The sequence below is a fragment of the Taudactylus pleione genome, unplaced genomic scaffold, assembly GCF_031769625.1.
Source record: "Taudactylus pleione unplaced genomic scaffold, aTauple2 ptg000173l, whole genome shotgun sequence".
In the NCBI taxonomy this organism is placed as follows: Eukaryota; Metazoa; Chordata; class Amphibia; order Anura; family Myobatrachidae; genus Taudactylus; species Taudactylus pleione.
This window is the reverse complement of record NW_028284575.1, coordinates 1,916,697-1,930,687: the sequence shown is the minus strand read 5'-3', so window position 1 is coordinate 1,930,687 and position 13,991 is coordinate 1,916,697. Positions and strand designations below refer to the sequence as shown.

Below are 13,991 nucleotides of genomic sequence, written 5' to 3'. Positions count from 1 at the left end.
ACACCTGGAACTGTGGTCCTGATTCAGAGCCGCCCCTCCTCCTTTTTGGAGCGGCCTCCTGGCTGCTTGCATAGCTGTGGGTGACCACTCACAGCTATAGCGAGCGGCCAAAATGATGGTCGCGATGGTCAAGACCATCGCGACCATTGGGCTTGCGACGAGACCCTTGCAGTAGGGTCTCGCTTGAAAAATGACAGTTGGGAGCTGACTGGCTGGCACCTTATCACTTTCTTATCACTTTTCACTCTGTCTCCTAACACTGCTTAGTAAATAGACCCCATAGTCTCATTCACCTATATCTGAGTGCGTGGTGCTTGGTGTCTTTATTACATGTGGCAATCTTGTGTGATCGTGGGTTGTATGTACTAAGCTTTAGAGAGAGATAAAGGGGATGGAGATAAAGTACCAACCAATCAGCTCCTACCTGTCATTTTTCAAACACAGCCTGTAAAGTGACAGGAGCATATTGGTTAGTACTTTATTGCTGTCCACTTTATCTCTCTCCAAGGCTTAGCACATAGACCCTTGTATTGTTTTATTACCTAGAAATGTGCCTATCCGCTAACGTACAAGATGGAGGTGGAAATGGCAATGCGCCCCTCCGCACAGCTAGAAATGCATCACAAAATGCGCCCTCTCCCCCGCAGTGTCTCCATTTAATAGTTTTACATTGTAAAACTAAAGCCTAGTTTGCTGTCTTCCACCCACTCCTCACTTCTACCTGCTCAATTGGCGGTATCGTGCCCCACATGCACTTTGGCGAAAATCTAAATGCAGATTGAGGCACCAGAGCTGACTTTGGGCCTGATTCAGAGCCGGACGCTATTTGCGCTTGCTCGTTCCGAAAAAAGGGGTGGCTATTCAAATGAACCGTTCGCTCTTTGCGGTCTGTTCACGCCTCTAGGTCTGAACGAGCGTACAAAACATGCGGTCGTTTTTTTGAAAACTACGCCCCCTGGCCGCTCGCATCCTACGTCATGTCCGCTATTTATTAGATTAATCGAGTACATCGACCAGCGTATGGGCTGCTCGCTATTCTTGTGGTTGGTTTTTCCTACCGCAATCATGCGAGCAGTTCTGACTATAAAATAACCCAGTGACGTGGTCAATGACGCTGCTGTATTAATTATGCACACCCATAAAACGCCCGTTTTGACCTTTAAGCATGCCTGCGTTCGGATCTCCACTCCCCGTTTTCAAGCACCTTCCCCTGTTACCACCCACATACGCCTCCTCCTGTCACTCAAAATAGCAGGCATTCGCTATTTAGCGAACAAACAATTTTTGGCCGCACTGACCGGTTCGCGCATGCGTATTACGATCCGTACGCATGCGCAGTTGTGCAAAAATCGCTCGGAACGAACGAGTGGACGCTTACGAGCGGCTCTGAATCAGGCCCTTTGTGCTCACTAAACAAATCTCAGAGTTAATAATTTATATTGAACCCCCTGAGGCCCATTCAGTACTGCATAGTGCATGATAACTTGGTGTGGATCTGCAAATAGTATAACACATTACTATGTATTACTGGGTACTCTGTGTTACAGATTTACCTTCTTGTGTGTTAATACTTATTTCTGTTTTATCAAACTGCTGCCCTGGAACTCATGATACTCCCCAATAAACACTCAACTGATCATCGTTTCACATAGGACCTCGTGGAACCGCAGGTAAGAGAAGATGACCTGCTGATCTCACATGGGGGGACATTCTGTAGATTTAAGACAGAAATGTCACAATAAGGAATTATTGTTATATATTGGTGCTTAACAGTGAAAATAATAATAACACAGCGACCAGGTTGTTTTTCTTCTCGATTGCTCTGGGTTATACCCTCTGATCCAAAGTGAAGAGCACATGTGCGCTGTGCCAGGAAGCTGTCATGCCCGCTATACTCCTGACACTTAAGCAGGCCACACATCTAAAGATTATCTGTCCAACCAGCCAACTAGTTGATTGGTTGGAATGAAAATCTGGTAATGTATGGGAGTAACTGATGATCAGCAATTTGCTCCTAAATGCCAGAAAACAGATGAAAATGGTCGTCAGACAAGTTTGTTAAATGTTTCATCTAAACAACTTGTTCAAACAACAGGTTTTGTCCATTTTCCGGCGTTTGGGAGCAAATTGCTGATTGTCATTTGCATTCATACTAGGGGTGTGCACCGGCCACTTTTCGTGTTTTGTGTTTTGGTTTTGGATCTGGATCTTTCTTCGTGTTTTGGATCTGGATTGGTTTTGCCAAAACCACCCTTCCGTGTTTTGGGTTCTGGGTTTTGTGTTTTGGATCTGTATTTTTTTTTAAAAAGCATAAAAACAGCTAAAATCACAGAATTTGTAGGTTTTTCTGCTCCTATGCTATTATTAACCTCAATAACCTTAATTTCCACTCATTTCCAGTCTATTCTGAATACCTCACACCTCACAATAGTGTTTTTATGTCCAAAAGGTTGCACCGAGGTAGCTGGATGACTATGCTAAGCGACACGAGTGGGCGGCACAAACACGTGACCCATCTAGGCATGAAACTGCAGTGGCAGACAGGATGGCATTGAAAAACTAGGCCCCAAACTGTACATAATGCAAAGAAAAAAAAGAGGTGCAAGATGGAATTGTCCTTGGGCCCTCCCACCCACCCTTATGTTGTATAAACAGGACATGCACACTTTAACAAACCAATCATTTCAGCGCCAGGGTCTGCCACACAACTGTGGCTGAAATGATTGGTTCGTTTGGGCCCCCACAAAACAAGCTGGCAATTTATCTGTCCCTGCACAAACTGGCTCTACGGAGGCAAGATGTCATCCTCATCCTCCACATCCACCGATTCCTCACCCTCTTCAGTGTGTACATCCTCATCCTCACAGAGTATTAATTCGTCCCTGCAGGAACCACAGGTCCCTCTGTACGTTCTGGAGGCTGGTCTCCCTGGAAGAGTTGATAATTCATTTTATGAACATCATCTTCTCCACATTTTGTGGAAGCAACCTCCTACGCCTTTCGCTGACAAGGTTCCCGGCTGCACTAAACACTCTTTCGGAGTACACACTGGAGGGGGGGCAACTCAGGTAAAATAGAGCCAGTTTGTACAGGGACCTCCAAATTGCTTCTTTTTCCTGCCAGTACAGGTACGGACTGTCTGACATGCCTACTTGGATTCTGTCACTGATGTAATCCTTTAACAGACAGACGCACGCTTGTCGCTGCTGCTTTGAGGATTCAAGTGCGGCTACAGCCCACACAATTCACAAAGACAGAAAAAAAAAAAGAATATTTTTATTGTTTGTGGAGCACACTTTGAGGGTTACACCACCCTTTAACAGTCAGACGCACGCTTGTCGCTGCTGCTTTGAGGATGCAAGTGCGGCTACAGCCCACACAATTCACAAAGACAGAAAAAAGAAGAAGAATATTTTAATTGTTTGTGTAGCACACTTTGAGGGTGTCACCACCCTTTAACAGACAGACGCACGCTTGTCGCTGCTGCTTTGAGGATGCAAGTGCGGCTACATCGCACACAAGTCACAAACACATTAAAAAAATAGTTTTTTATTTTTTGGAGCACTTTGAGAGTTACACCACCCTTTAACAGACAGACGCACGCTTGTCGCTGCTGCTTTAAGGATGCAGGTGCGGCTACAGCCCACACATTTCACAAAGACCGAAAAAAAAAGAACAATATTTTAATTGTTTCTGTAGAACACTTTGAGGTGTCACCACCCTTTAACAGACAGACGCACGCTTGTCGCTGCTGCTTTAAGGATGCAGGTGCGGCTACAGCCCACACAATTCACATAGACAGAAAAAAAAAGAAGAATATTTTTATTGTTTGTGTAGCACACTGTGAGGGTGTCACCACCCTTTAACAGACAGATGCACGCTTGTCGCTGCTGCTTTAAGGATGCAGGTGCGGCTACAGCCCACACAATTCACAAAGACAGAAAAAAAAAAGAACAATATTTTAATTGTTTGTGTAGCACACTTTGAGGGTTCACCACCCTTTAACAGACAGACGCACGCTTGTCGCTGCTGCTTTAAGGATGCAGGTGCGGCTACAGCCCACACAATTCACAAAGACAGAAAAAAGAAGAATATTTTTATTGTTTGTGTAGCACACTTCGAGGGTGTCACCACCCTTTAACAGACAGACGCACGCTTGTCGCTGCTGCTTTAAAGATGCAAGTGCGGCTACATCGCACACAAGTCACAAACACATTAAAAAATAGTTTTTTATTTTTTGGAGCACTTTGAGAGTTACACCACCCTTTAACAGACAGACGCACGCTTGTCGCTGCTGCTTTAAGGATGCAGGTGCGGCTACAGCCCACACATTTCACAAAGACCGAAAAAAAAAGAACAATATTTTAATTGTTTGTGTAGCACACTGTGAGGGTGTCACCACCCTTTAACAGACAGACGCACGCTTGTCGCTGCTGCTTTAAGGATGCAGGTGCGGCTACAGCCCACACAATTCACAAAGACAGAAAAAAAAAGAACAATATTTTAATTGTTTGTGTAGCACACTTTGAGGGTGTCACCACCCTTTAACAGACAGACGCACGCTTGTCGCTGCTGCTTTGAGGATGCAGGTGGAATCTAGACGGGATTTGGAACCGAGGACACACTACCTCCATCAATTGTCTAAATCCCACTGCACTAATGTCGGATACCGGACGCACGTCTAACACCAACATAGCAGTCAAGGCCTCAGTTATACGTTTTGCTTCAGGATGACTGCTGTCGTACTTCATCCTCATCGCTAGGGACTGTTGGAGGGTCAATTGTTTAGTAAAAGTAGTGATGTTCCTACTTCCTCTCTGGGATGATGAACAACTCCCAGCAGCAGCAACAGCACTAGGAGGAAGTGGTTCTTGATCTTTCCCTATTTTATTTTTATCGGAGAAAGTTTGGTCCTCCATTTATGTTATATTGATATATATACGTGCGGCTAAAGCGCACACAAACACAGAAAATATTTTTTTATTTTTGCTGGAGAGTAGTGCACTTTGTGGGTTACACCACCCTTTAAGAAATGAGCCAGCCGGCTCTTTACTTATGGGACACAGGCGCACGCTTGGCGCTGCTCCTTTGTTGATGCACGTGCAGCCACAGTGCACACAAGTCACAAACACAGAAAATATATATTTTTTTGGTTTGGAGTGTACTTTGGGGGTTACAGAACCCTTTAACGGTCAAGCCAGCCGGCCCTTTACTTATGACACAGGCGCACGCTTGGCACTACTTTGTTGATGCACGTGCGGCTACTGCGCACACAATTCACAAACACAGAAAATAATTTTTTTTTTGGTTTGGACTGGAGTGTACTTTCGGGGGATACAGCACCCTTTAACGGTCTAGCCAGCCGGCCCTTTACTTATGACACAGGCGCACGCTTGGCACTACTTTGTTGATGCACGTGCGGCTACTGCGCACACAATTCACAAACACAGAAAATATATTATTTTTTTAGCACTTGGGGGGAGCACCCCTGATGGACAGAGCACCCCCTGGACAACACTTCAGCACCCCTTTAGGACTGGGACACTGCACAGGACTTTGGAGTGGACACAGCCCCTATGGAGAACTGACTGCACAACACAGTCCAGCCAGCCCCTATGGACTTTGAAGTAGTGGACACAGCCCCTATTAACAACAGCAGCACAGCACAACACAGCCAGCCCCTATGGACTTTGAAGTAGTGGACAACAGCAGCACTACACTACACTACACTACACAGCCCTAACTCCCACCCTCCCTCTTCACTGTCCACAGCCGAGTGAGAAAATGGCGCCGACGTGTGTACCTTATATAGGATCCAAAACCCGCGAGACTCGGAAGGCGGGAAGATGACGTTTTGCCTCGATTTCAGATCCGAGTCAGGCGGGAAAAGTCGAGCCTGACTCGGATCGGACTCGGATCGGGGGGGCTCGGGGGGGTTCGGATTTCAGAAATCCGAACCCGCTCACCCCTAATTCATACCTTACCAGATTTTCATTCCAACCAACCAACTAGTTGGCTGGTTGGACAGATAATCTTTAGATGTGTGGCCAGCTTTATAGGTGATAGAGGGGGGGGGGATGTATCAAAAACTTGGAGCAAAATAAAGTACCAACCAGTCAGCTTCTGTCACTTTACAGGCTGTGTTTGAAAAATGACAGTTAGGAGCTGATTGGTTGGTATTTTATCTTGCTCTAAGATTTGGCAAATCTCCCCCAAAGTCAGAAGATTCCATGAATCAAAATTCCAGGGACCATCTTGCTGCCACTTACATTTATTCCCTCTGACACATGGAGGTGTTAGTGCCACAAGTGTGTGACATTAAATGGTGCCCACATCATGAAATAATGAGTGTTGCCCTCATCAGATAAATTATTGTCGTCGTCCCCCGTTACAAGTCTAATAATATTACCCCCTTAGTATTATGTTGAAATAATAGTGTCCTCTTAACATACTGTAATTATACATGAATTTGCCCCAATAATATATTTATTATTTTTGCCCTTGGAGGAACTACAGGCTAGCCTACTGGTAGGAAACCAAGAGCATCAGGAAATTTACACAAATCCCGCAGCCAATGAGCAGTTTGGAGATACTTACAGTAGTCAGTAGATGGGAGACCATAGGTTGCTTAGAGATGAGTAAAGGGGACAATTGTGTTGACAGACAGGATATTATTGATTGTGGATATAATATATGCCTATGTAATCCATGTGTTGAGGTGTAGGTGAGGGATCAAATAACAAAATGCCTTGAGTGATAAGTTCCAAGAAGGTTGTCCCCAATCAACCCTTGGAAGGACATTATTATCCCATTTCCTGGAAGAACATCAGAAATTGCTAATGGGCAAAACCGAGGCAGGGGACGGACCTTCTGAGGAATCCAGAACAAGTCTGCAGTAACAAAGCGGTCCATTCTAGGTCTACCCAGGGTTTGAGCCCATGGGCCGAAATTAATTTTTTTTTAAGTTGTGTAAGAATACATGCCGACTGGTATAGGGAGGGAACAGGGAGTTGAAGCCCACTTAACATTTTCGATAGAGTCATCTTATGGGCAGCTACACAAGGGAGTTTGCTCTTCGAATCATACGACCATACTCTTTTTGAACAGCACTAATGGGAAGTGAAGAACCAGGGAATGGTTTGAAAAAGGTACATCAGGTCCATCAGCTTCAGGAGTAGAGTAATTTGAAGGCAGCTCTATGGCCCAACCATGAGATCTTGTAAGTACCCCAGGTATTGATGGGAGGAGATAAATGGGAGAGCAATGGGGTTAAATTAAAATAAAATGCATCTGTAATTGAGGCTGGACACTTAAATAAGTAAGGGATATTTCCTTCACAGATCTAGGATCTGCATTGTATCATCTCAGATCTTGGATGTACTGTAAATAGTATATTCACCAGTAATCTGGTATCTGCATTGCATTACCTTAGGTTTCTGAGATCTGTATATTATAATCTCAGTAATCTGCATTGTATCATATCAGAGATCTGGGATCTGAATTGCATCATCTCAGAGATATACTGTAAATTGTATATCCACCAGTGATCTGGGATCTGCATTGCATCACCTTAAAGAACTGGGATCTGCATTGTATCATATCAGAGATTTGAGATCTGTATTGTATGCCCACCAAAGATCAGGGATCTGCATTGTCTGGGATCTGCATTGCATCATCTCAGAGTTCTGGGATCTGTATTGCATCATCTCAGAGATCTGGGATCTGTATTGCATCATCTCAGAGATCTGGGATCTGCATTGCATCATCTCTGAGATCTGGGATCTGCATTGCATCATCTCAGAGATCTGGGATCTGTATTGCATCATCTCAGAGACCTGGGATCTGTATTGCATCATCTCAGAGATCTGGGATCTGCATTGCTTCATCTCTGAGATCTGCATTGCATCATCTCAGAGATCTGGGATCTGTAATGTATCATCTCAGAGATCTGGGATCTGCATTGCTTCATCTCTGAGATCTGGGATCTGCATTGCTTCATCTCTGAGATCTGGATTCTGCATTGCATCATCTCAGAGATCTGGGATCTGTAATGTATCATCTCAGAGATCTGGGATCTGCATTGCTTCATCTCTGAGATCTGGGATCTGCATTGCATCATCTCAGAGATCTGGGATCTGTATTGCATCATCTCAGAGATCTGGGATCTGCATTGCATCATCTCAGAGATCTGGGATCTGTATTGCATCATCTCAGAGATCTGGGATCTGTATTGCATCATCTCAGAGATCTGGGATCTGCATTGCATAATCTCTGATATCTGGCATCTGCATTTTATCACCTCAGAGATATTATACTTTCTGGTGCTTCACTGAAACCAATGCTAAACATTCTCCTTAATGATTTGTTGGAATGTTTGTAGCTGATATAGTAACCTCTGATTAAAGACCTTTATAGAGGAGAGTTTATTGGCATGTCCCCAGTGTTGTTTTCTTCTGTCTACATCTGACACAGAGCGTATAGATGGCATGACAAGCAGCATATTTAGGGATAATTTGTCGCCAGCTCACAAGTAGATTGGTTAGTAACATCTGTATAATATTTGGTTATTTTTCCAATAGAAAGCAGCAGAAAATGTAATAACAGTAATTTTCTAATTATCTTATTAACAATTAATTGATACCATTTTAAAAGAAATGTACATTTTAATTTGTGTCTGGATATGTGAATTATTTAGGTGCGTATAAGACGCAGTGCACGTGCGCGAACTAGGTGCTGCGAAGGGGAATGCGATCGCAGACAGCACACAGACCCAACATACAGTGATTGACAGAACGTGGGTGGTGATGGGGGGTGGCTGTGTTGAGCGCAGGCGTGTCAGTGCGCTTTGGTGGGTGTTTATATCTTGTGCTGCAATTGCCGTGCGTATGCACTAATTAGCATATAAATGCAGCGGCCGAGTGCGTGCGAATGCAGCATTGCGTTGCTTGCTGAATCAGGTCCATAGTCGGCATCCCAGCAGTCGGTATGCCAGTGGTTAGAATACCGTTACCGGAATCCCGACAGCAGTTGGAATCCTTGCTCCAGAATCCCGACCGCAGAAATCCCAACGGTAAGTATTAGGGTTAGTGGGAGGGTTAGGTTTAGGATTTAGGCACTAGGGGGAATGTTATGGATAGGCTGCGGAGGGGGGGTGCAAGGTTAGGGTAAGGTTGCGGGGGGGAGGGTTAGGCTGTGGGAGGGGAGGGTTAGGATGCGAGGGGGAGAATTAGGCTGCGGAGGGGAAGGCTAGCGTTAGGCTGTGGGAAAGGTGGGTTAGGGTTAGCATATTTACCTAATCCGGTCGGGATTCTGTTGGTATGCCGCTGTCAGTTTTCTAACCGCCAGGATCCCAATTACCGTGATCCTGTCCGCCGGGATTTTGTACGTTATTATTATTAATTAGGAGATATGAATGTAAACAATCTCCTTTAATCTTCCCCAAAAGTGTCAGCAGTTTATTGAGATATTTAGTATTTGTGTTATAATGGACACTTATTATTAGAAATGTGCAGCACTTATCTGCCCAAATCCCCCTTATGCGACCTGCACATAGAACCTAACCAGGGGCTTCCGGCTGATTCCTGAGTAACAGACAGTGTGACCTGTTTTCTAGCTGATAATATCGCGCGAATTGTTGGAGGATCAAGAGGTCGGGTGGAGATCAAACGAAATGGAGAGTGGGGAACGATCTGTGATGATGAGTGGGATAATAATGATGGGAAAGTCATCTGCCGGATGCTGGGATATTCCCGAATTGTGACAACATTCACTGCAACAGCAGGTAAGATGGTTCTTCTTCCACCAGGGGACCCTTGGTCTGTGCAGTGTTACCAGTGATCGCTGTGAGTATCAGCATCTTCCTGCCCAGTGACAGAACTATCGTCAGTGAAGGGGGTAAGACTGCTATTGATGCTTGGCAGTGCTGCGCATCCACCTGATCTGAGGCCCTTATTCTCTGCCTAATCCCCTGCACCCTGCCTGAGGCTGCCAAACTGCTCTCAAAATAGCAGAGCGGATGTTATGATGATAAAGACCTTTAGAACTACTAATAGAGTTCCTCATGTATAGCTGCCGCCTTCCCTTTAAAGTAGAGCATGCTTGCCGGTACCCAGATGCCTCCAGGGCTTCAGCTGTAGGTAGTGACAGCTTATCCCTAACAGGATATTGTAGAGAGGATACTAGACTCTAGAAGTGATGTTATTAGATGTAACAGATCAATGTTCTTCATAAATGCAGATAATAATAACATTGTCCTTGTTACAATATAATAAACTCTGCTGAGGAATAGATGTTAAGTTGCTAATCTAAAGTTCATATTCAATTACCAATGAACCACAGTAAGGTACTCAGAGATAGTGGACCTGATTCAGTCAAATTTGCTCCTGGTACAAAGCAAGGGATACATATATGCATTTATTTATTTTTTTACTGGCTGCTTTGCATATATGGTATAAAATATTGGAATCAGTATGTAATACCGCCGGCCACATGCCCGGCAGTTCGAATCCCAGCAGCGTCAGGCCGACAGAGGAACAGATCCCGGCAGCGGCAGCCCGACGGCGCTGGAAATCCCGATCGTCCCCAGGTAAGTACTAACTAACCTAACCTACCCCCCTAACCCTAACCCTCCTTAGGGGTGCCTAACCCTAACTTCCCCTTCCCTGCTGCCTAACCCTAAGTCCCCCGGGGAGGTGCCTAACCTCCCCCCGGGGGTGTCTAACCCTAACCCTCCCTCCCCCTAACCTAACCCTAACCTCCCGGGGGGGTGCCTAACCCTAAGTCCCCCTGGGAACCCTAAACCTAACCCCCCCCCCCCCGCGGCGCCCGGCATCCCTTCAGCGGCATCTATGTCTAGATGCTGGTCATTTCACCCTCGCCGGGATATGACAGTCGGGAAGCCGGCTGCCGGTATAATGTCAGCCGGCTTCCCGATTGCATCCCCAAATATTGGACTGCTTTGCTTTTACACTGGAATTTAGAATTATGCTAGGACATGCACTTCCCAACTTCATTTTGGGGCTAATCCTGATTTGGAAGCAAACAAAGTAACTTGGCGAAACCATACTGTACTGCAGATGGGGAGGAATTACACTGTGCAGAGAGAGTTAGATTTGTGAGGGATGTACTGTACCGTGCCGTTTTTCAGCCCCTTTAAATCTGCCCCTCCTGCAATGCAACACAGGGGCCTAATTCAGAGCTGTGTGCAAACCCGATGGCGTACATACAGTTCCGATGTTTGGCGATCTGCGCATGCACAGGATCTGTACTGCGCTAGTGCAAATCTGTGTCAACGACGATGGTCAGCGTGCCGTTTGGGGACGGGAAAGGGGCAGCGAAGGCCAGTGTCCCAGAAAACGGGCATGTCGGTCCACTTCACTGGGCGGGTGAGGCCAGTGGCTGCGTCCTTGGTTGCAGCTAATTTGTCCCTGCAGCGTGAAAACACTGTCCTGAGGGACACTCAGATGATGGATGTTCATTCAGTTGATTCAATGTCTGTGTCTCCGGATGGAGCATTGGATCATAGAAGCCGGCTGTGGGTGCTGTATTATTTAATAAGCCTACTATGGATTTTGCATATTGCAGCACTGCCGCTGAGCACAAAGACGCAGCAGATGAATCTGAATCAGGCTCACAGGGGTCTATTTACTAAGCAGTGTTAGGAGACAAAGTGAAAGGAGATAAGGTACCAGCCAATCAGCTCCTAACTGTCATTTTTCAAACACAGCCTGTGACATTGCAGTTAGGAGCTGATTGGCTGGCACCTTATCACATTTCACTTTGTCTCCTAGTCCTAACACTGCTTAGTAAATAGACCCCATAGTCTTACTAAGGTGCAATTGGCTACTTTTTACTGCTTTTTTGTTTTGCTCCTAACTCTTAATCAGGCCCAGTATATACATTCAGTATAATAACAGCGTAAGCTAATGGTAGACAACGTGCAGGGAAAGAGTTAATCAAATCTGCTAAGCACATGGTTAGAGACAACAGAATACCTTTAATCATTCCAAGGTCAGGGAGAGGCATTTAACAAAAGGTCAGGTTTAATTAGCTGCGAGTAGAAAAAAAAATGTTTTATGGGAGGGTCAGCTCCTCAGGGGTGTCAAAGGTCGCATAGGGGCACCCTCAGCAGCACCTGCTGGACCCACAGGACGGCGGATATGTGAGGGCATGTGCACTCAGTAGGAAATCTCTCCCCATAGGTGTTGGCTTCTGTTGGCAGGGCTATGGGGTCTAGTTACTAAGCAGTGTTAGGAGACAGAGTGAAAAGTGATAAGAAAGTGATAAGGTGCCAGCCAATCAGCTCCCAACTGTCATCTCACAGGCTGTGTTTGAAAAATGACAGTTGAGAGCTGATTGGCTGGCACCTTATCACTTTCTTATCACTTTTCACTCTATCTCCTAACACTGCTTAGTAACTAGACCCCTATGTGATCTGTAGGGGGCACCTGCCACCTGCAGATCACGTACTGTATCCCTGCCCATATCCTCTGCACTCAGAAGGACAAAATTCCTTCTGAGTTCTGTTCACACGCCTCCCGCCCTCACATCCTCTCCTCACCGCTGTACAAGGGACGCCGGCCGCTGACCCAGGCCGCGACCCTCTGACAAGCCAAAGCCTGTCTATTCAGTACCTGCATCCCCCTCCCCCCGTGCCCTTGGATGTGAGTGTGTATAGTGTTGGGGTTGGTTAAGGTTTTAAAGGGGGTGGGGGGAAGGGTCCTGCCAGGGATTCTAATTATTTACAAAAACATAATTTTTACTGGGGGAGGGTTAAACTGTTACACACTGCAGGCATTGTCATACAGACTGCAGTTTAGCGACTTACCCCTCTCCTGGTCCTCTAATACAGGGAGTGATTTTCATTACAGCTTGTGGGGTTGTCTGAATGATGTGATTGTGGTTCTTCTCCACAGGGACCGGGAAGATTTTTCTGGATGATGTGAAGTGCACCGGTAATGAACTGAGCATCTTAGACTGCGAAAAGAAAGACTGGGAAGTGCATAATTGCAACCACGCTGAGGACGCTGGGGTGGAGTGCGCATAGGAGGGTCCGTCCTGCACTCAGTCCACGCCGCTTTCTATGGACCTGTTATGCCCATGAGCAGGAAAGCGCCCGGATAACCACAGCATCTGAATAAGTTGTCAGTTACGGTATATTCCCTTCTTATAGTATCAATATTAAACAATCCATTAAACAAAATACAAACCCAGCAATAGTGTATGGACTGCGCCGTACAACGCTGTGGCAGATGTAGGCGCTAATGAAACTAATTATAAACACGCACTCAGCGGCTCAGTAATAACCTGGAAATTAGTATTTCCCCGGATGCTGTGAACCTTCCTGCAACAGTTATCCTGGGCTGCATTCCGGCAAAACCAAAGCTCTGTCAGCACCTCCTGCACCTGGCCCTGCAATCAAGGACTTTAGATGGGCGGCCTGACACTCCCATCCCAACCAGGTCATTCCATCCACCTTCCTGGAGAGGGGTTCCCCCTGAATTCACCATGGTCCCGGACCTAGGGCCTGATAATGAGTCACAGGCAATGCCGATATTTGCGCAAATGGTTGATGTTTTTCAACTGCTCATGCATCTGAATTCCTAAAAAGTCACACAGCTCACGCCCCCTCCCCATAGTGTGTACGCGCAGAGGCACTGTAGTGATTGAGCCATGCAGTCTCAGAAATGTACCGAAAATGTATTGGGCGTTCCCGGACCGGGGTCCATTCAGACACACATGGGCATGTTATGTTGCAAGAGTGTCACATAACTCGTTTGCAAACTCAGACACTCGCATTGGAGGCCGTACTCTTATAGAAACTCAGCTCCTAGCATGGGGCTGGCGGCAGTTTCTATGGTGCGACCGATGCTGGCATCTAGAGATGCGCAAAGTGGTGCGTCGCAGTCCTTGCACATTAAAATGCACATACACAGGGGAGGGGCTGATACTAGCATTAACATAAAGTCTCAGGCGCAGTTATGGCAAATGAT

General features: G+C 46.0%; 1 pseudogene across 1 annotated transcript in view; it reads left to right on the top strand.

Moving 5' to 3' along the window:
* LOC148521181 (uncharacterized) overlaps positions 1-13,105 on the top strand; it is a 67,672-nt pseudogene extending 54,567 nt beyond the window's left edge. Inside the window, exons 15-17 of the transcript XR_015878859.1 lie at positions 2,898-2,905; positions 9,565-9,781; positions 12,915-13,105. The product of XR_015878859.1 is annotated as an uncharacterized LOC148521181 (transcript). The remainder of the gene's footprint in view (positions 1-2,897; positions 2,906-9,564; positions 9,782-12,914) is intronic.
* The last annotated feature ends 886 nt before the right edge of the window (positions 13,106-13,991 follow it).